Raw genomic sequence first — 22,585 nt, forward strand, 5'->3', positions numbered from 1 at the left:
CTTTTCTGAACATCAGCTAGCTCTAACCTGAACATCAGTTTGTCCAGATTTGGGCTAGAATTAAATCTGCAACCTTATTAGGTGCTAGCACAGTGTGGCTGGCTGCCCCACACCTCACACAAAGTGGTAGGGACAGGAAGTCCCGTGTTCTCCTACACAAGCAGCAGGCCAAGAATGGAATCTTCACCTCATGACAGCTCAAAAATAGGTAGCTTATTCACTCACACAGTCCTGTTTTGTATTTTTAACCATTTCATCAAAAGGTGGGGGTGGGGGGCCAGGCGCGGTGGCTCACACCTGTAATCCCAACACTTTGGGAGGCGGAGGCAGGTGGATCACTTGAGGTCAGGAGTTCGAGACTAGCCTGGCCAACATGGTGAAACCCTGTCTCTACTAAAAAAAAATAAAATAAAATAGAAAAATGAGGCCGGATGTCGTGGTGGGCGCCTGTCCTCCCAGCTACTTGAGAGGCTGAAGCAGGAGAATCACTCAAACCTGGGAGGCAGAGGTTGCAATAAGTCGAGATCTCGCCACTGCACTCCAGCCTGGGTGACAGAGCAAGACTCCATATTAAAAAAAAAAAAAAAGTAGGGGTGAGGAAGTTTAGAAATGTGTGACCTCCTCCATTTATGACCCTACTTCCATGAGAAAAAAACATGAAGCTTTACAAATGCAGAATTAAAGCAGAGGCTCATATGGGCTCATGTGATGAAAATGTTACTGTCTGTCTACCAAGCTGTGTGAGCAAGGTAGAAACAGGTCTGCTTTGCAGAAAAAGATGATGTACCCCCAGGAATAGAGCAACAAGTAGAACTGAGGTTTACCCCAGCGTTTCCCTTCCCTTCCCTTTTGTTTTCATATAACAAACATTTATTGAACAACTATAGGGTCCTCAGCTAGCTTCCAAAGAAACTTAGAGTAAATTCAGAACAGATTTCCATTTTAGAAGGAGAAGTTAGAATTAATATGTTGTTAGATTGCAACCCAAAGTTGCCCCTGGACCAGCAAGTGCCCTTGTGCTGGCCCTCAGTGCCTGGCCATGGCAATACAGACCCTGTCCACTTGGAGCAGGCAGCCTCCTGGGGTAAATAGATCCTGAACAAATCATCGCATGTGAAGCAGGTATTAAAAAGGAATTACAGGCCAGGCGTGGCGGCTCACTCCTGTAATCCCAACACTTTGGGAGGCCGAGGCGGGCGGATCACAAGGTCAGGAGTTTGAGACCAGCCTGGCCAACATGGTGAAACCCTGTCTCTACTAAAACTGCAAAAATTAGCCGGGCGTGGTGGTGGGCGCCTGTAATCCCAGCTATTCGGGAGGCTGAGGCAGGAGAATTGTTTGAACCCAGGAGGCGGAGGTTGTAGTGAGTCAAGATCATGCCATTGCACTCCAGCCTGGGTGACAGGGCAAGACTCTATCTCAAAAAAAAAAAAAAAAAAAGAAAGAAAAAAGAAAGGAACTACAGGGTGGGAAACAAGACCCATCAGAAGAAAATGGGTCAGGGGTATGGTCTGCCTTGCTACAAATTTAGAGGAGTCAATCAACAAAAAGGGAACACACTAAAAATAAAGTTTTCCTTTCCCTTCCTCACTTGCCTTACATAATCAAGATGAGTATCACACCGTGGGGACTCCTGAAGACAGCAAAATGGCTCTCTGCAGCTAGCCAAAATGTGTCAATTAATTTAGCTTTCACTGAGATTTGTGATGCTCATTTATTCAGAACTTTTGAACATTAAACATGAAACTACATGATAATTAAATAGCTGTCAACACAATTTTATTTACACTTGTCATTCACACCCTCCAAACCTCATCAGGCCACTGGTTGGCCTGCATTCAATGAGGCATAAAGGAAATACGTTCCTGCTCTCAAGGAGTTTGCATCTTGGAAAACACTTGGACGCACATCAAAATGAGATGCATCTCAACAGAGAAATCTATGAAATACTTGCCTTTGGATCACCAAAAGGCCTCCAAGTTTTATTTTACTTTGGTATTTCAGTTTCAAACACTTCTTTGACGTTCCATTCAGTCATTGGAACTTCCCTGCTTAAATTTCAGTTCAAAGGTGCCCAGACACCTGTAAGGTTGTTTGAGTGCTGGATGGCAATAATGTTCTCTCCATTTGGATACAGCTATTTATAAATCGTGATCCAGTTTTAAAAGGAACCTCCTGCTTTGCTTAGACTTCAGTGTCTTTCATGTTGATGAGTTGCTAGAATTGCTTCTTTTATTATATATATATATTTTTTTGAGATGGAGTCTCACTCTGTCTCCCAGCCTGGAGTGCAGTGGTGCAATCTCGGCTCACTGCAACCTCCACCTCTCGGGTTCAAGTGATTCTCCTGCCTCAGCCACCCAAGTAGCTGGGACTACAGGCACACACCACCATGACTGGCTAATTTTTGTATTTTTAGTAGAGACGGGGTTTCACCATGTCGGCCAGGCTGGTCTCCAACTCCTGACCTCAGATGATCCACGCACCTCGGCATCCCAAAGTGCTGGGATTACAGGCATGAGCCACTGTGCCTGGCCTAGAATTGCTTCTTTACTTAAATTTCAGGAAGTTATTAAAATTGTTATATCGTTTGTCTACATTAGAATTTTTACCCAATAGCACTAGAACATAATGCTGCCTGAGTTTAACACTTGATCCTAATTTTTTTCCCAATAATCTTTCTGTCTGCCATCAAACTGAGAAAGACGTTATATAGTGACCAAAGCAATCTAGAAACAGAAGAAAACTAGGAGAAAAAATACTATTCCACTTCTACATATCAATTCCTGGCCTTGTCTGCTCTTCTAAAACCTAAGGCCCATCACAGATTGCCTCCTTCTTAATTTTTCAACCTAATCTTGGGCTGCATCCTCAAATAAACCTTCTGTTCCAACTACATTTATCCACCTATTTAGGTTGGTGCAAAAGTAATTGCAGTTTTCACCATTACTTTGCAAAACCCCAATTACTTTTGCACCAACCTAATATTTTTCTTCTCACTCTTTGGAAGGAAAAAAAAAGACCCTGATCAGTCACTAGTCTGTGGAAATATGACACCCAAATTCCTGCTTCCAAGCCTCCCTTCATATCATTCTGAAATTCTCTCACCTCCTCAACTGCCTTCCTTCTCCTTCAATTAGAATGCGAGATCCTTTCATCCATGAAGCCCTTTGAAATGCCCTTAACTTCAGTTTACTCTCTCTTCTAAACTCTTATGTATATTATCCATTCTCTTATGGCCATTGAACACACAATCCATGCTTTGTAATAAACATAGAATACTTCTAGCAGGAGAAGACTTTTTTCTCCTTGGTCATCATGAGATAAACCAGAATTAAGGCAGGTCTTGGTTAATAATGCCTGAGGTTTGGTTAGGGACATTCTGACCTGTCTTTAGCTGTTTTCAGGCAGCATTTTGCTGAGCAATGGAGTTTGCTTAAATTTTACCCAAACTTGAATTAAGTTGCTTTAACCAAATCAAGCAGTGGCCCTAGGGGGAGTGAGGGGAGTTTCCTAATCCTAAATTAATGGTTTTGAAAAGTTCTGTAGAAAGAATCCTGTTATATTTGTGTCTAAACACTGTAATATTGACAGAATTATGTCATTAAAATAGTCAGTGCTTTTAAAACATCTCTCTTTTGTTGTCTTCTCAACTTCCTCTGTTTCTGGAGACCAGGACATACTCTGAGAATTGCAACTAGTACAAATCATCACAATATGGATTAACTGAGCAATATACAGAAGTCCCTATCACCACCGAAGAAACATTGGCTATACAAGGCAAGAGTTGTCTTTCTAAACAGAGAGGGGAGACCAGTAAAACCAGCCCAGTGTCTGTGATTCCTCCAGGTTTCCCGGTTTTAAAGCTCAGGTTTAAAAAGCTACTGCTGAGACGGATCAGGTTACATCTCCCAGCTGCCAGAGAACCTTACACTTAACTCTTCCCAATCCTCCACCTGGATGTTGCACTCCCATTTCACTTCCTAGAAAGGGTATCTTCTATCTATGTATGCCTCCCTATGTTCTATTCCTTACATACGAGCAACTGGCCAAAGCCCCAGGTGAAGCTTCCTGTAGCCACACTACGTTCCATGCTTCAGCCTCATCTCTGGAGGCCTGCCTGTGCTGAGGACAGAGACCTTGCGTGTCATGTCCTCCGTGCCTAACAAGGTGTGCAATTTGTAGTGAAGGTTCAGTGTTTGTTAAATGAATGATTGTGTACCTTCTGATGCCTACGTCAGCAATAAGAAAACTGACTGTCTTTTTTTGTTTATCATGAGCATAAACTGTGCCCAAGATACTTAAGTTGTCAAGTGTCTGGAGATTGATTAATTCATTCATCCATTGACTCATTTGTTCATTTGTGCACCATTCCCTAGACATTTTTGAGGGCCAGTTGTTTTTTAATGAACCAAGAATGAGGATGAGAAATTACTTAATGGTTATAACATATACTATTCAGGTGATGGCCACGCTAAAAGCCCAGACTCCACCACTACCCGATATACCCATGTAACAAAACTGCAGTTTTGCCCCTTAAATTTATACAAATAAAAAACAGGCTGGGCACGGTGGCTCATGTCTGTAATCCCAGCACTTTGGGAGGCCAAGGCAGGTGGATCACTTGAGCTCAAGAGTTCAAGACCAACCTGGGCAACATGGTGAAACCCCATCTCTACCAAAAATACAAAGACTTAGCCAGGTGTACTGGGAGGCTAAGGTGGGAGGATCACCTGAGCCTGCGAGGTCAAGGCTGCAGTGAGCTGTGATCACACCACCACCACTCCAGCCTGGGTGACAGAGTGAGACCCTATCTCGAAAACAACAACAACAAAGAATGGGGAAAGGATTTTAGACATTTTTATTTAGGGATCTAATATTCCTGACTAAATCCAAGGATTCTCTCTGAACGTCACGGACATTCTCTTCAGAAGGCATGGTGTAAAGAGATGGATAGGTAGAATCTCTTCCTATAATCCTCTTGCAGCTAATTGCCAGACGATCTACATGAGCACATATAACGTATCTGTAGAAAGTAAATACATGATGCTGGATATTTGTGTACCAGAAGGGAGTGAAGTGCATGGTTAAGGGCACAAATTTTGGTATCAAACAACCTGGGCTCAGTTCCCAGTTCTGTTTCTAAGTATGGGAGTGAATTTAGGGGCATAAGGCCCATGTTCTGAGAGAATCTGGGAAGCAGCTGGATGGGCATTAAGGAATTAAACTCTTGAATCCCCCTTGAACAATCACTTCTATGAGGGAATGCTTTCGAGTACTCAGTGCAGCCCTGAGAGCCACTTCTCAGCTGGAAGCAGTTGGAAACAGATAATCTCAGCCTTAGATTCTAAGGGGTCGGTCAAGACTGCCATTTTATGTTATCACTTTAAGGTTCAGCATGCGGAATAATTTCTCAGCCATCATGAAGTGTTTCCTGGTAGCCAGCTCAGGCTCTACAGATTGACCACCCTAACTCTTCCAGTAAAAGAAAACCATTTTCAGAAAAACAGAACTTCCTCCAGAGGTTTTATAGCCAAAGGTACCAAAAACTGATGCATCTCTTGTGTTTTTCACTTGGTGGAGAGAAGCCACAGGGTTGCAATTTCAGATACGCTTGTCTCTAGAAAATAGAACTTGTCTGGGAGGGGAGTTAGAGCAAAGATGGAGGAGGAGGCCTCGATTTTACAAAGAAGGATGGTGGGAAGAAGAGAAGGGAAGAAAATCATTCATAGTTCTCACTCATAGGTGGGAATTGAACAATGAGAACACTTGGACACAGGAAGGGAAAATCGCACACTGGGGCCTGTTGTGGGGTGAGGGGAGTGGGGAAGGATAGAATTAGGAGATATACCTAATGTAAATGATGAGTTAATGGGTGCAGCACACCAACATGGCACATGCATACATATGTAACAAACCTGCATGTTGTACACATGTACCCTAGAACTTAAAGTATAATAAAAAAAAGAGAAAAAAAAAAAGAAAATCATTCTAATCATTCACTGAGCACTTACAAAGGCCCATCAGTGGCATGGAGGGTGGGGGGGAGTCTGCACCTGCCGTCACAGAAGGAGGCTGCTGTTTAAATGTTTGTCTTCATGACTATTGACAAAAAGAGTCAAACTGTAAAATATTTAAAGAGATTTATTCTGAGCCGAATATTAGGACCATGACCCATGATACAGCCCCAGTGGCCCTGAGAACATGTGCCAAAGGTAGTGGGGATGCAGCCTGGTTTTATACATTTTAGGGAGACATAAGACATCAATCAATACAGGTAAGGTGTAGATGGGTTCAGTCTGGAAAGGTGGGACAACACAAAGTGGGGTGGGGCAGGGGGTTTTCAGGTCATAGGTGAATTCAAAGATTTTCTGATACAGATAATGCCTCCAGGTAGCAGGCTTCAGAGAAAATAGATTGTAAATGTTTCTTATTAGATTTAAAAAGATGCCAGACTCAGGTAATTACATCCTGGATCAAGGAAAAGACCTGGAAAGGGAAGGGGATTCTCTACAGAATGTAGATTTTCCCCACAAGAGACGGGTTTGCAGGGCCATTTCAGAATATGTAAAAAAAATATCCTTCAGTTTCTTTCAGGGTCTGCTCTCTGTCATGTTGGTATCTTATTACTGCAAAGAGTCTGTTTTGTCAGTCTTAAGTCTCTGTTTTAATGTTTGTTGGTTTGTTTGCTTTTGAGACAGAGTTTCACTCTTGTTGCCCAGGCTGGAATGCAATGGCTCAATCTTGGCTCACTGCAACCTCCACCTCCCAGGTTCAAGCGATTCTCCTGCCTCAGGCCTCCCGAGTAGCTGGGATTACAGGCGTGCACCACCATGACCGGCTAATTTTGAATTTTTAGTAGAGATGGGGTTTTGCCATGTTGGTCACGCTGGTCTCGAACTCCTGACCTCAGGCGATCCAACCACCTCGGCCTCCCAAAGTGCTGGGATTACAGGTGTGAGCCACCATGCCTGGCCCGTTTTAATGTTGATGCTGGTCAGTTGTGCCTGAATTCCTAAGGAAGGATGGTATAATGAGGTGTATCTGACTGCCCCCTTCCCATCATGGCCTGAACTAGTTTTTCAGATTAACTTTGGAATGTCCTTGGCTGGGAGAAGGGGTCCATTCAGTTGGTTGGGGGACTTAGAATTTTATCTTTGATCTATATGACTAAAAATTGACGTTCTGTGATTTAATAAACCACATACTTCTGCAAGCTTAAATTTTGCTATCTATAAAATGGAAATAATACCTAAAACGGGATTCAGCAAGCTTTTTCTGAAAAGCACTAGAGAGTAAATATTTTCAACTTTGTGGGTCATGCAGTGTCTGTCACAACAACTCAGCTATGCAGTTATAGCATGAAAGTAGCCATAGACAATGCATAAGGCATAGGCGTGGGCAGATTTGGTCTGCAGGCCGTAGCTTGTCATTCCCTAGTCTAATCCCGTTTTAATACATAGGGCACTATGAAGATTAAATGAGCAAATCCAAGTAATGTATTTTAGTGCAGCATGCGGCAGGTAAGTACTCAATAAATATTAGTTATTATATGGTTGTGATCTTAGTCTCTCACATTTATAAGGGCTAACTGTGTTCACTTTAGTGAGTGAGGTAGTCCTTGGTGTTCCTCAGGAGATAGTCCAGTCTTCTCTCTCTTGGGCACATGGTGAATGTCACAGATTGGGTTTTTGGAGAAGAACGCTGAGATGGAGTTTAGTGTACAGGATGCTTATTAACGAGTATCCTTGGGAACAATCCCTGTAGAAAGGAAAAGAGGAAAGCAGGACTGGGCAGAGGGAGAAGTCAAGTTGCCAAACAACAGGCTGAGCCAAATCCCAAAATTGTCCCACATTAGGCTGAAAGGGCTGGGCCTTTCTACCCACACAGGAAGCATTCCCTGGATATGGGCTGCCCTGGGAAGCATATGGCCTTGGGTGAGTAGCTCTGCACTTCTAGGCACTCCTTGGAGGAGCCAACAGATGAAGCTTGTCTGTGACAACACGCCTAACAACCCAAGCAATAAGCTAGTGGGAGAGAAAGACGTGACCAACTCTGACTGTGAACTGCACACAGAAATAACATTTCACTTGCAGACCAAGCATTTAATTATTGTTTAAAGACCCTCCAAAGCTCCTTTCTCCTGTAGTGACCAGTAATTTCAAAATGGTGGCTGCTCGATGAGCCTGGGCCCCAGAGGAATGACAATGAGGAGAACCCCTCATCAGCCTGTGTGATGGAATGTAGTATGAGCAAAACTTAAATCTGAGTTCTTTAAAGCCACTGAGATTGGGGGTCGTTTGTTACTGCAGTATTGTTAGCTTTCAACTGTGTGTCATCAGTAGCAGCACAGGAAGCTACATTGGATGTATTTAAATGATTTGAAGATGAGACACCTTATGATCTTAAAAAATCAAGAAACTGGTTTCAAATCATCACCATCACTTCCAGCAGCGACATCATAGCTAACGTTAGCACTTACATGAATTTGTTACTGGAAAGGAGTCCTGATCCAGACCTGAAGAGAGAGCTCTTGGACCTTGAGCAAGAAAGAATTCAGGGCAAGTCCATAGAGTAAAGTGAAAGCAAGTTTATTCGAGAAATAAACAAAAGAATGGCTACCCTATAGGCAGAGACGTGGCATGGGCTGCTTGACTAAATATAGTTATTTCTCAACTATATGCTAAACAAGGGGTGGATTATTCATAAGCTTGCCGAGGAAAGGGGTGGAGATTTCTTGGAACTGAGAGTCCCTCCCCTTTTTAGACTATGTAGGGTAACTCCCAAACGTTGCCATGGCATTTGTAAATTGTCACAGTACTGGTGGGAGCGTCTTTTAGTATGCTAATACATTATAATTCACATATAATGAGCAGTAAGGACAACTAGAGGTCACTTTCATCACCATTTTGGTTTTGGTGGGTTTTGGCGGGCTTTCTTGTGACATTCCGTTTTATCAGCAGGGCCTTTGTGACCTGTATCTTGTGCTGATCTCCTATTTCATCCTGTGACTAAGAACGCCTGGTCTCCTGGGAATGCAGCCCAGCAGGTCTCAGTCTCATTTTACCCCTATTTAAGATGGAATTGCTATGGTTCAAATGCCTCTGACGAATTCACTAATTTAATGCTCAAACAACCTATGGATGACACAGGTATTATTATTTTCTCCATTTTAGAGATGAAACAACTGATGCTTAAAGAGATTTATTAACTTGTACAAGGCCAGGGGTGTGCAATCTATAGCCTGAAGTTCAAGTCCAGCTAAGTGCCTGCTTTTGTAAATAAAGTTTTGTTGGAACACAGCCATGCCCATTCATTACATATTACATAATTATGGCTGTTTTCATGATACAGTGGCTGAGTTGAGTAGTTGCATATGGCTCGCAAAGCTCAAAATACAGTCGGCCCTCCATATGTGAGGGCTCCACATTTGTGGATTCAACCAACCAAGGATCAAAAATATTTGAAAACAAAATAAAAAAGCCATACAGTAAAAATAATATAAATTAAAAACAATACAACACAATAACTCTTTGCGTAGCATTTATATTGTATTAGGTATTATAAGTAATCTAGAGACGATTTAAAGTATACGAGAGGATGTGCATAGGTTATATGCTAATACTAGGCCATTTTATATCAAGGACTTGAGCATCCATGGATGTTGTTATCCATGGGGTGTCCTGGAATGAATCCCCTATGCATATTGAGGGACAACTGTACTTACTATCTAGCCCTTTACAGAAAATTTTGCCCACCCTCACCTCTAGCAGTAGTAAGTGGCAGAGCCTGATTCCAAACCCAGGTTGTCTGACTCCAGAGACAACACTCATAACTCAGATATAAATAAACATTAGGTAGGCTTGGAACCCTGTTGGAATGTTATGAAACTTTTCTATTTCCATTTTCCTAATCGTGTGTTTTTTCATTTAAAAATTTCCTGATGTTTACTTCTAGCAATATGACAGATATCCTGAAAATTCTCCCCCAAAAATCACCTTTAAAATGCTGGATAAAATGAGTAGCTAACTTGGCAAGAAATTAAAGTATCTTAATCCCCAGAGGCCAAAAATGAAGTAGAAGCCAGAATTCAGAATGAGCATGGTAAATATTCACTGGAGCAGGCATCAGACCCTGAAGGCATTTGCCAGTGTTTTGTAAATTAGAGCTTTCAGTTTTTACATCCATGTCATCCATGTCGGAGGAAAGGGGACAGGAGAGGCAGGCGACAAAGCAGTGCAGTGTCAGCATGGAGACTTTGGAATGAGTCCTGAAAGGCCCACATTCCCAATAAAATAGTGAATTAGAAAATATTTGCCATGCAAAGGAAATAGCAAAGAAAATTTTGCATCTTAGCCTTGATTTTGGTTGGAAGAAAAAATAAAAGTTCCTACCCCCTACCAGAAATTACAAATAATCACCAGTCAGGCCTCAAGCCTGGGTTCAAATTCACTCTGTGTACCTATTCTGAAACTATATTTTAAACAAACAAACCAAAAAAAAAATTTAGAATGACGAGGCACTTGGCAAAGTTAAACACAAATAGAAGGAATGTTCTCCAATTCAAGCCTCATAAAATTCTCACAGCTAGTGCCTCAACAAAAATGAGCTCACAATTTTTAAAAAAATCACTAGACCACCCATGTAGTAAGACATCATCAGACAGGGTTAGAAACATCAAACAGGAGAATCAGACATTCAGGCTTTGGGTTGGAATTATCACATAGAGCAAGGTTAGCAAACTTTTCTCTAAAAGGCCAGATAGTATACATTTTAGGCTTTGCAAGCCATACAGTCTCTGTCAAAAAGACTCAGCCTTGCTATTCTAGTGTAAAAGCAGCCATGGGCAGTATGCAAATGAATGGGCTTGCCTGTGTTTTAATAAAACTATATTTATGAAAACCGAGAGTGTGCCAGAAAACCATACCTTATAAATAAATGTTTTCAATATTTAAAAAAACTTTAAAACATGAGCAAGGAACAAAATACTCTTATAAACATCAAAAAAGATTAACTTCTGAAAGTAAAATAGTTGAATTTTAAAATTCAACATATTAATTGACTAACGAATTAGAAATGAAATGTATAATTAATAAATTGAAAGTTGGATAAGACAAAACTACTTAGAATACAGTTGAGAGAGAGAAAGAGAAGGATATCATGATATAGACATGAAAGTTTAAGAAGTGTTAACATTCATCTAATGAAAGTTCCAGAAAGAGTGATCAGAGAAAATGAGATGGAAACAATATTCAATAATTTGTATGGTTCCTTATATTTGGGAAGTACAAAAAATTCTAAAAAATATTCACACCCAGACTTATCCTGGTGAAATGAAAGAACATTAAAGACAAATTTAATAGCTTAAAAACAGCTAGAGAAAAAGACAGCTTTCCTGTTTTACATCTAACTTCTTATGAACAGAGCAGAAACCAAAAGATTACAAGATGATGTCTTCAAAGTGCTGGGAAAAATGTTTCAATTTACAATTGGATATCCAGTAAAACTTATCTTTCATGAGGATGCAATAGAATATATTTAGGTGAACAAAAGCCAAGATAATTTACTATGGACAGATTCTTAGTAAAGGAACTTCTTGAGGATATATATACCTTGGAAAGAAGGATATATATACTTCCCCAGAAAGGAGATGTGAGCTGTAAGTTGTAAGAAAGACAACCATGTGATCAAAGACATTTGTAGTCACATGGATACATCTAAATAAATATCAACACTAATGAATCTAATTTGTGAAGTTATAAAAGTCAGAGGTTGGGAGAGATGAGCTTCTAAAGCAGAGGTCATAGTCTATTTCTTAAAATGGTAAATATATGATTGTGTGTGTGTGTGTGTGTGTGCACGCGCGCAAACACGCATACACATACATGCGTGTTGTAAACTTTTCTATATATGATACATTTCACAAGACTTTTTAACAGAAATAAAATACTGGACAACACTAGCTTATAAGCTGAGAAAGAGTTAAAATACTCTAGGTTTTAGAAGGAGGGTGAATCTAATTAATAACTTTAACTATGAAAATTAGAATCTATACATTCCAAAATATTGGAGGAGAAAAAAAATGGAGTAGGAATTTCACCAAATAGAAAGTGTAAAAAGATGATGAAAATAAATCCAAATATATCAATGATCATAATTAAATAAAAAAGAATTATACTTGTCAGCTAAAAGATAGTTAATTTTTAAAAATCCAACCATATTCTTCTTACAAGAAACACATGTAAAACAGAAGTACACCAAATGTTTGAGAGTAAAATAATGAGAAAAGCTACATTAAGGGAAGTGAATTTTTCCAACAAGTAAAATAATAACTTCCTGTTTGCTTTCAGATGTAACCACTGAATCCTCATACAAAGGATATGTTAGTTTCATATATCATAATGAAACTAAGAAAAGAAATAAATGTAAGGAGAGAAATAAGGGAAAAAAAACTTAGGTTAAGGATTAATATTCTCTGACAAATCTAAAAATCTGAAAAAGCAGTTCCACCAGTGCTATACCCATGGAATTCAAACAAGCATTGATGGAAACCTGGGGCTGAATGGCATGAGTCAAGAGTAAATGTATCATTTCTCAAAGTTGGGCCAAATTTCTTAATAATGGAGTTTACAAAATAAAATCAGATCACATTTCAAAATAACTTGCTTTCGGAAACAAAAGATGCTGTGATCACTTTCAATCATATTAATATTGCTCTTTGAAATGAATGAGACATTAAACACAAAGAATCTAAGAAAAAGTAAATACAAAAATAATTTTGAAGTGTGAGCGAATTTGACTACTTTTAAGATTCAGGAACAAGTATTTATGTATAAAGGTGGACAATTGCTGCATTAAAATAGAGGAAGGGCTAAAATGTGAGGCTTATGAATAATGAAATGATTTTATAGTTATTTTAGTGGCATGGGGAAATGTCCATGATATAGTTAGCAAACAAAACCGTATATGAAACTGTAGATTAACAATAAAAATATGTTTAAATGTCATCAAATGTGTCTAGAAACAGGATTGGGAAGAAAAACAACAGAATACTAAGAGTGGTGGGGAAATTAGTGATTTGTATTTTCTACTTTATATTGTATTTTCCAAGGCTTTTTTTTTTTTAACAATGACCACTTTAATAATCAGATAACAGAATAATTTTATTTTCAATCTGTAGTATTTTATGTGTTTACATATATTATGGTCCAGAATCCCAGTGAATGAAGATGTGAAAAATGAATTCTAGAAAGACGAAACATGACAAGACTTTAAAAGAATGTTTTAAGAGACAGAGAAATCGCTAGCCTAATTGGTAGGTAACTTGATATAAAGTGACTTCTTCACTTCAGGTCTCAAGAATGTGCAGCAAAGTGAGTCCCAGAGGTTGCTATGGCAATGGAGGTAAACCTGATTAGGTCGGCATTCACTCTGCTTTCTAAGGTAAGGCCAGGGGAAAGAACATAGGATTCTTTTTTCTTTTATTTTTTAGATGGAGTCTCACTCTGTCACCCAGGCTGGAGTGCCATGGGGCAATCTTGGCTCACTGCAACCTCTGCCTCCTGGGTTCAAGCAATTCTCCTGCCTCAGCCTCCCAAGTAGCTGGGTCTATGGGCACCCGCCCCACCATGCCCAGCTAATTTTGTATTTTAGTAGAGACAGGGTTTCACCATGTTGGCCAGGCTGGTCTCGAACTCCCAACCTCAGGCGATCCACCCACCTTGGCCTCCCAAAGTGCTGGGATTACAAGCGTGAGCCACCACAGCCCGCCTAGGATTCTTGAATCAGACAAATCCCCACTCTGTGCCTCTGTCGTCTTTCCTCTCCCTTCTCTTCTCCCTCATTTGTCCCTCTTGCCTCCCCAGTTCTCTCCTTTTCCCATCTTTTCCTCCCTACCTCTTAGCTTCCACTGCACTTGACACCATCAGACTGTGTTCTTCCTGAATGCCCTCCTTCCTGGGCCTCCATAGGGTGCTGCATTTTCCTGAGTGCCTTCCTCACCGGAAGTTCTGGAGGGCATCATTTCTGGACTCATCATTTCTGACTGTTCCCTTGGTGCTCAGGACCTGTCCATGGGAGGTGCCAAAAAATATTTGTTGACCAAATGAATGCATGCATGAATGAGTGAATGAAGACAATTCCTCAGTCTCTTTTGTGGGCTCCTCTTCATCTGCTCACCCTTCAATGAGGACATTCTCCAAGATTTCGTGCTTAGTTGCTTTTTCTTTTAATTCTGTACTTTTGTCCTGGATGACCTCTCTTCCCTTTGCCTTAGGTAACATTCAGGTGAAAATGATCCCCAACTTTTCAACTCTACCGCATCTATTTTTCACATCTGTATTTCCACTGCTTTCAGTTGGACCCATGCTCACCCCATATTCAACTTGTCAAAAACCTCATCCTTTTCTTCCCCATCTTTCTTCCTCTTAAGAGCTCCACCTCCATTGATAGTACCACCATCTCCTCAACATCTGGATTTAAGCTCAGAGAACCCTTTTACTCTCCTCCTGCCCTCCCTGATTCCTGTCTACTGAGCACAGCCATACTCTGGAAGTTCATCCTTTCTTTCAATTCCATCCCCACTACCCCTGTGTCACTTCTCACCAAGATCATCACCAAACCCTGGGACGTTTCCTTACTTTGAATCTGCACTTCCCATGACTGCCGGGTTTCCTAAACCACAGAACTCCTCATTGTCCCATCATGCTCAAAAACCCTTTCTGTTTCTCATTGCCTCCAAAATAAAGCCCAGGCACACAGGCTCCTCGCAGTCTCGTTTGATCTATCTTTCCTGCTTCATCACCCTTCCCCATAGCCCCCACTCTGCCATCTTCAATCTGTCTGTCTCTATCATCTCCATCTCCATCCCCATCTCCCTCTTCGTCTCTGTCTCTAAGAGCCTTGCCAGGTTTCTGCAGCCAACACTCCCTTCCTGCTGCCTCCATGACGACTGACATTTCTCGCCTGCCCGGATGCCATCTCTCACTGCTGTCTTCTCAAACTGTTCTTCCTCCTCCAGGGCCCGTATCAAGTATCACCTCTTCTGAGAAGCCTTTTCCCAAACCTTCAGTCAGGATTAAGGGCGCTCACCTCTGTAGTCTGGTAGCGTCCGACGGTGCCTCCATGAGAGCACAGCCCACAGTTGTCAGGTGCAGGTGGGTGGGCAGAGGGAGACACTGAGGTGCTCCTGAAGAACTTGAGCACCGGGATAGAATGTTTCTCCTCTAGAGTGAGCTCCTAAAACAATGTGTCATGGGAAAGAACAAAGTGCCTGCTAGCTCAAAGGAACAATGCCTTTGACTAGCAACAGCTGTAGCCTGTAGCCAATGACGTTAAGGAAGCTGCAGAAAGTCTGTGTTAACAGAAGCAGGGCTGTTAGAGGAAGGCCAGAGTCAAAGGAGCACATTCTTGCATTTTCCAATCTTTTCCAGGGGAGGAATGCTGATGGGGGTGGGGAGGTTGGATTTCAGGCACTGGAGTGGTGGTGTCCAGCAAGGGACAGGGCTAGTTTCTCCTCTCGTCTTACCTTGAGCTGAACAAACTATCCTGGGGGCCCCCTGCTGTCTAGTCGTGCTCATCAGAAAGTCTCAGCGTAAGTAGCCACACTTGAATGTGTGCTGTATCATGTAGAAAGGGTGGCTCTCTAGAAATTATTCTAGTCCCCGAAAGGACTATTCCACCCCACATGTTCGTTTCTAGCCTATAAGTCAGTCTGTGGTTTGGGCATCTTCAGTCCATCACAAACTCTGTGGTCATGCCCAAGTCTAGTTTCTGGGCCTGCAAGTCATGGAAATGCCCCTGGGAGGCAGCCAGCCAGCTGTCCCCCTCAGCAGCCAGGGACTGCCACCCTATTCAGGATGCTACAGCCAAGAATTAGAGTTAACTGTGCCCGGCAGTGTCCTCCCACAAGACCAGAGGCTGGCAGGCTTTTTCTGCAGAGGGCCATCCAGTCAAATATTTTAGGTTTTGTGGGTGATAAAGTCTCTATCTACTCAACTTTGCCCTTATAGTGGGTGCTCAGCAGCCATAGACGATATGTAATCAAACAAGTGTGTCTGGATTCCAGTAAAACATTATTTACAAAAATAGGTGGTGAGCCAGATTGGCCCACAAGCCATAGTTTGGCAACCTTGCAGCAGGTCATGAGTTCTTGACAGTACTGACTGAGTATTTCCTCCTTGGATCCACTCATATATGCCCAGGGCATATTACATCCTCACTGTGTCTGTAGCATTGGACTGAATGCTTTTCTCCTAAATGGCCCACAGGCCTTTGCATAGTAGTGATCACGGTGAACAGAGAACCATCCCATCTGAAGGAACCTTAGAGGTACCCTCCTTGTCAGCAAAGAGATCCTTCTATAGTATCCTTGACTCATGACATCTAGTTAGCATCCTTCTGCGATGCCTCTGCCTTTGTGTGATCATCCATATACTTGCCTGATAGCTGTCGGGGACTGTTAGCATGTCCAACCCACGTGTGATGAACTGGAAGAATGATCCATCCCTCTTGTGTTGACTGCCTTCCAAGAGCTACTCAGTAAATACTTGCTATACAACTGATTATACTAGTAAACTAATTTTGTGAGCCAATTTTGGCAGAAGCTGTTTGTTTTCTGCAGAAATTTTAAGCAATCAAAATAAGGATCTGAAGCAGAGAAAACATATTATCTACTAAAAGCATACAGTGGGCCCTTCAGTGGCTGTAAACTCAGCTGTGATACCACCTGCCTTCTGCCAGCTGGGATGCAGGCTGCAGCCTTGCCCAAGAGTCAGTGGGCAAATGGTGCTCCTCCCAGCTTGGCTACTCGGACCCAGGGATCTACAGAAGCCTGGCAAGGCTGACAGCTCTCAGGGGGCCTGTGTGGGTTCTTTCCAGTACACACATTCACTCTGGAGCAAGCCTCAGCATGTGGACCAGGGAGACAGGCTCCCTTTGGACAGTGAGCTGCTGAAGAACAGAGACTGAGAATTAATTATATTTGAATCCTAAGCAGATAAAAGAATTCTGAGGACATGGCAGGTGCTCAACAAAATTCCCATGTGTTGCCGCAAGGAGCATTTCCTTCTTTTTTTTTTTTTTCAATGAGACAGAGTCTCACTCTATCGCCCAGGCTGGAGTGTAGTGGTGCAATCTCCACTCACCGCAGCCTCCACCTCCTGGGTTCAAATGATTCTTCTGCCTCAGCCTCCCAAGTAGCTGGGACTACAGGTGCACGCCACCATGCCCGGTTAATTTTTGTATTTTTAGTAGAGACAGGGTTTCACCATATTGGCCAGGCTGGTCTCAAACTCCTGACTTCAGGTGATCCACCCGCCTCGGCCTTGCAAAGTGCTGGGATTACAGGCGTGAGCCACCGCGCCTGGCCTTTGGGGAGCATTTTGGTATCCCTGTTACCTGATGCCTCTCACCTGAGTCTGGCCTTGGCAGAGCCACCCTAACAGGGGCTGTGCTCGATCCCAGAATGTCTTCTTTGTAATACCAATTCTGCACTTTTCTATAACACTTTAAAATTTGCAAAGTGCTTTCACATGGCCTTTCTCTTTCTCTTTTTAAATTCACACTGAAATGTTATCTAGGACAACTATTTCACATGTCCCCAGGCCTCACCAACTTGTGAGCTCCCATTACAATGAAGCCTCCATCTGTAGACCTACAAGCCCTCAATAGCCCTGATTCCCCCACACCCTCATCACTTGAAGTCTCCTTTATTGCCTTCTAGGTGTCCTAGAAGCTGTCTCAGGTTGGCTCATGAATAAGTACACACACCCCTCTACTCTCCGGGTCCTCAAAGTTGCTCACTCATGGCCTTCAAGCCATTTGAGAGCAGCACTTTGCTGCTGGTGTTTGTCCTGAGCCCTTAGGGTGCAACAGACTTTTGGTGGAATGAGCAACAGTGGCTCTGCTCCATTTTCAGGTGAGACTTTTGTCACCTAGACTTCTAGACTTCTTTTTTTTTTTTTTTTTTTTTTTTGAGATGGAGTTTCACTCTTGTTGCCCAAGCTGGAGCGCAATAGCACGATCTTGGCTAACTGCAATCTCCGCCTCCTGGGTTCAAGCGATTCTCCTGCCTCAGCCTCCTGAGTAGCTGGGATTACAGGCATGCGCCACCACGCCTGGCTAATTTTGTATTTTTAATAGAGATGGGGTTTCTCCATGTTTGTCAAGTTGGTCTCGAACTCCCAAGCTCAGATGATCCACCTGCTTCAGCTTCCCAAAGTGTAGGGATTACAGGAGTGAGCCACCGTGCCCGGCTAATTTTGTATTTTTAGTACAGACGGGGTTTCTCCATGTTGGTCAGGCTGGTCTTGAACTCCCGACCTCAGGTGATCCACCTGCCTCAGCCTCCCAAAGTATCGGGATAACAGGCGTGAGCCACTACGCCTGGCCACCTAGGCTTCAAGGCTATGCTGTCCTCCAATCCCTACTCCATTAGGCCAGAGGTGGGGGAGTCAGGAACAGGGAAACTTATGCCCAGGATAAGGGACAAGGCATGGGACACAGTTGTCATACCACCCTTCCATTTTCCTCCTGCCATCTCTTGGCACCCTACATTTAAAGGCACCTATTATAGAAACTCCCCTTTATCCTCCAGTGAAAAAAGAAAATTCCTCATACATATTATCACATTCGCACAAATGGCTTGAGAGAAGGGTTACTTGTGCACACACCTAATTTCTGCTAAGCTTCAGCCAGCGCCGCTATCTAGGCATTATCTTCCCATTTTACGGCTAATAAAATCGAGATTTACAGCCCATATAAATAAGTGGATAGGAGAAATGGGGCTTGACCCACTTGAAGCCCTCCTCCTTTCACGCTACACAACTAAACAACTTAACAGTCAGCGTCACCTCCTCATTGAACGAGATGTGGTCCATCTTCTATGTTTTAAAATGCCAAAGTGAAACTCTGGCCCGTTCCTGATTCCTCTTCCTCCTCCCATGCATGGTTATTTGGCAGAGCCAAGAAGTAGGATAACAGTTCATTCGCTTCAAGAAAAAGTCACTGCCATGGGCCGTTAATGCAACCGAGTATTTTCTTTGTAAAAGTGATTTTGGCAGAAGCTGGTTGTTTGCTGTAGAAATATTAAGCAACTCAAATAACGACCCTGATTGCATTTCCAAACAAGTAAAAGCTGCCTCTGTTTAGCTCATGCTTCTCTCTAAAAAGTGGAAATTTTTATATCAAAAGTAAGTCTCCGCAGTTCCAACCTCCTTTCAATGTAACCCTTGCCCTTTGGAGCCTCCACCTAGCGCCAGAGGGTAGACCACTAAATAGAAAAAATAAATGTAAACCATTGGAAATAAAAAGTTCATCATTCAAAGCATTACATTCAAGCCATTGTCTCGAATGTTTGGGGTAACTCTCATTTTTAGTTTAGGAAAGAAAATCTGAAACAGAACAATTACATCACAAATGGAACATTTATATAGTTACTGGGATAGAAAAATATTCAGTGAAGAGAAAGGCTGCATGATTTCAATGAGATCCAGGTGGAAGAGTCCTTTCAACAAATGTCTGCACACCAGCCCATAAAAATGATGGAAAAGGCATAAGACAAGAATAAAAGCAACAAAGCGCCAGGTGCTTATCCCCACTAAACCCACATCCTCTCTGAATTTGTCCTTTTCAGCTGCTCCTGCCTTCCACTTTCCTCTCTCCAGAGGGCTGGATTTTGTGCCTTCTGAGTTCTCTTGCTCATTGTCCTCCTCTCCTTCCCCACAAGGCAACAGAAGTGACTCCTGGTCCAGAGCTAGGGAGGGCAGCAGGGAGAAGGAAATAACCAATACAACTAGTAACAGTAACAGCAGCAACTTGTGAAGCCCTCACTGAGCACCAAGTGCAGGACTGGATGCTATCTGTGGATTATCGTGTTTCATTATGACAGTTCTACAGCGTGGGTTCTATAATTGTTGCTGATATGGTTTGGCTATGTCCCCACCCAAATCTCATCTTGAATTCCCACATGCTGTGGGAGGGACCAGGTGGGAGGTAATTGAATCATAGGGGCAGGTCCTTCCCATGCTCTTTTTGTGATAGGGGATAAGTCTCACAAGATGTGATGGTTTTAAAAAGAGGCGTTCCCCTGCACAAGTTCTCTCTCTTGCTGCCGCCATGTAAGACCTGCCTTTCACCTTCCACTATGATTGTGAGGCCTCCCCAGCCATGTGGAACTGTAAGTCCAATAAACCTCTTTTTTTTTGTGAATTGCCCAGTCTCAGGTATGTCTTTATCAGCAGCATGAAAATTGACTAATACAGTTGCTATTTTATAGTTGGGGAAAATGAGACTTAGAAAGGTTAACTATCCTGCCCATCACACAGCTAGTTAGTGGCAGAACTAGCTCTCAAACTTAATCTGACTCTAAAGTAATCACCCTTGCCAGTAGCCCACACACCTCTCCACAATACCTATTAATTATGGATACAATTTATTGTACTTATTTTCCTCCTTTATCTTGACTCAAAATAAACACTAAAAGTAGATGCCATCTGGCCAGGAACAGTGGCTCATGCCTGTAATCCTAGCACTTTGGGAGGCCGAGGCAGGCGGATTGCTTGAGGCCAGGAATTCGAGACAAGCCCGGCCAATGTGGTAAAACCTCATCTCTATAAAAATATAAAAATTAGCCAGGTGTGGTGGTGCATGCCTGTAATCCCAGCTTCTTGGGAGGCTGAGGCATGAGAATTGCTTGAGCCTGGTGGCAGAGGTTACATTGAGCCAAGATCAGGTCACTGCACTCCAGCCTGGGCAAAGAGCAAGACTCGGTCTCAAAAAAAAAAAAAAAAAAAAAAAGGCCAGGCGCAGTGGCTCATGCCTATAATCCCAACACTTTGGGAGGCCGAGGCGGGTGGATTGCCTGAGGTCAGGAGTTTGAGACCACCCTGGCCAACATGGTGAATCCTCGTCTCTACTAAAGATACAAAAATTAGCCAGGCATGGTGGTGGGTGCCTGTAATGCCAGCTACTCAGGAGGCTGAGGCAGGAGAATAGCTTGAACCCAGGAGGCAGAGGTTGCAGTGAGCTGAGACCACCGCACTCCAGCCTAAGCAACAAGAGTGAAACTCTGTCTCAAAAAAAAGTAGATGTCATTTATTTATTTTATCCATTTCATAGATGGGGAAACATTGATACATCAGTTGAACATATATGCCAGGAAATATGTGTGTGAATATGTGTGTGTGTGTGCACAAATATCTGTGTGCATTACTAGGATTACTATCCATATTTTATACATGGGGTCCCTGAGATTCAAAATGATTAAATAACTCAACTGGTTGGAAGGTAGCAAAATTTGGATTTGAACCCAAATCTGCCTTTATCTAGTTTCGACTGCTTATACCATACTGCCTACAAACAGGCCTTTGAATAAGCCTTAAACTACAGCCCAGGAGTACATGCAACCTCCCAGATCTGCATCCTCAGGTACAGTGTCTGGGGCAAGGTAGGGCAGGCATGAATGCCAGAGAGAACTCCTGGGGTGGCAAAGGAGGTGAGGGTGGGAGTGGTGAGGTGAGGCCACAGGCCTGGGCGACTTGGAGATAAAGCTGCCTGCTTCCCTGAGGTCCTGGGAGAAGCCACCAGGGCAGGCAGTGCAGGAAATGGGGATTGTTTAGGTGGGACACAATCCTGTAGGAAGAAAAGAGGCAGTGACAGAAAACAATGGCAAGGGGCTTCCTCCTAGTCTCAGGGGAGCCAGAGGGACAGAATGGTTTGTCTGATGGAAAGAAGGGGAGGGAAGGCCAAATCCTGCAGACCTCTCCCCTCTCCAAAGCCCCCTCTCCCTCTTCCAATCCCACCTGCTTCCAAGAACCGCCTTCTCCCTTGCTCACAGCCCCTTCCCCTACTCCAAGGGAAAAGGAGACACTTCTTTTTGTATCACAAAGGGCATTGCTTTGCAGTCTGCATGGGGCCACTTCTACAAGTTGTGTTCCTGTATCTATGCTTCTCATATGGTTCTTCATCAGAATCACGTGGTCAGCTAAATTGAGATTTAGAAATCATTTTCCTGCCAGTTTGTGCAGGGTATCTTCTATATCTATAACGCCCCTGGTTCCTGGGGTGACCACCAGTTACTGTGATGATTAGCTGGCAGAGGAGTAGGCAAAGTCCAAGAGAAATGCCTTTCCATACACAAGAGTATTCGCTCAATGAAAAAATTAAGGGCCAGGTGTGGTGGCTCACGCCTGTAATCCCAGCAATCTGGGAGGCCTAGGGCGGGTGGTTCACCTGAGGTCAGGAGTTCAAGACCAGCCTGGCCCACATGGTGAAACCCTGTCTCTACTAAAAACAATACAAAAATTAGCCAGGCGTGGTGGCACATGCCTATAATCCCAGCTAGTTGGGAGGCTGAGGCAGGAGAATCACTTGAACCTGGGAGGTGGAGGTTGCAGTGAGCCGAGATCACACCACTGTACTCCAGCCTGGGTGACAGAGTGAGACTCTATCTCAAAAAAAAAAAAAAAAAAAATTTAAGGAAGACTTTTTTTTTTTTTTTTGAGATGGAGTCTCGCTCTGTCGCCCAGGCTGGAGTGCAGTGGCATGATCTCGGTTCACTGCAACCTCTGCTTCCTGGGTTCAAGCA

At 42.9% G+C, this 22,585-nt stretch overlaps 1 long non-coding RNA gene across 1 annotated transcript; it reads right to left on the bottom strand.

The window, feature by feature from the left end:
• Nucleotides 1–4,844: 4,844 nt before the first annotated feature.
• On the bottom strand, nt 4,845–15,215 carry LOC129057726 (uncharacterized). Its single transcript, XR_008522463.1, has 3 exons — nt 14,956–15,215; nt 13,897–14,270; nt 4,845–5,026 (listed from the first exon to the last, which is right to left on the bottom strand). It is a non-coding gene; the product is annotated as an uncharacterized LOC129057726 (long non-coding RNA).
• Between the last annotated feature and the right edge of the window lie 7,370 nt (nt 15,216–22,585).

The sequence above is a fragment of the Pongo abelii genome, chromosome 12 (assembly GCF_028885655.2).
Source record: "Pongo abelii isolate AG06213 chromosome 12, NHGRI_mPonAbe1-v2.0_pri, whole genome shotgun sequence".
Classification (NCBI taxonomy): Eukaryota; Metazoa; Chordata; class Mammalia; order Primates; family Hominidae; genus Pongo; species Pongo abelii.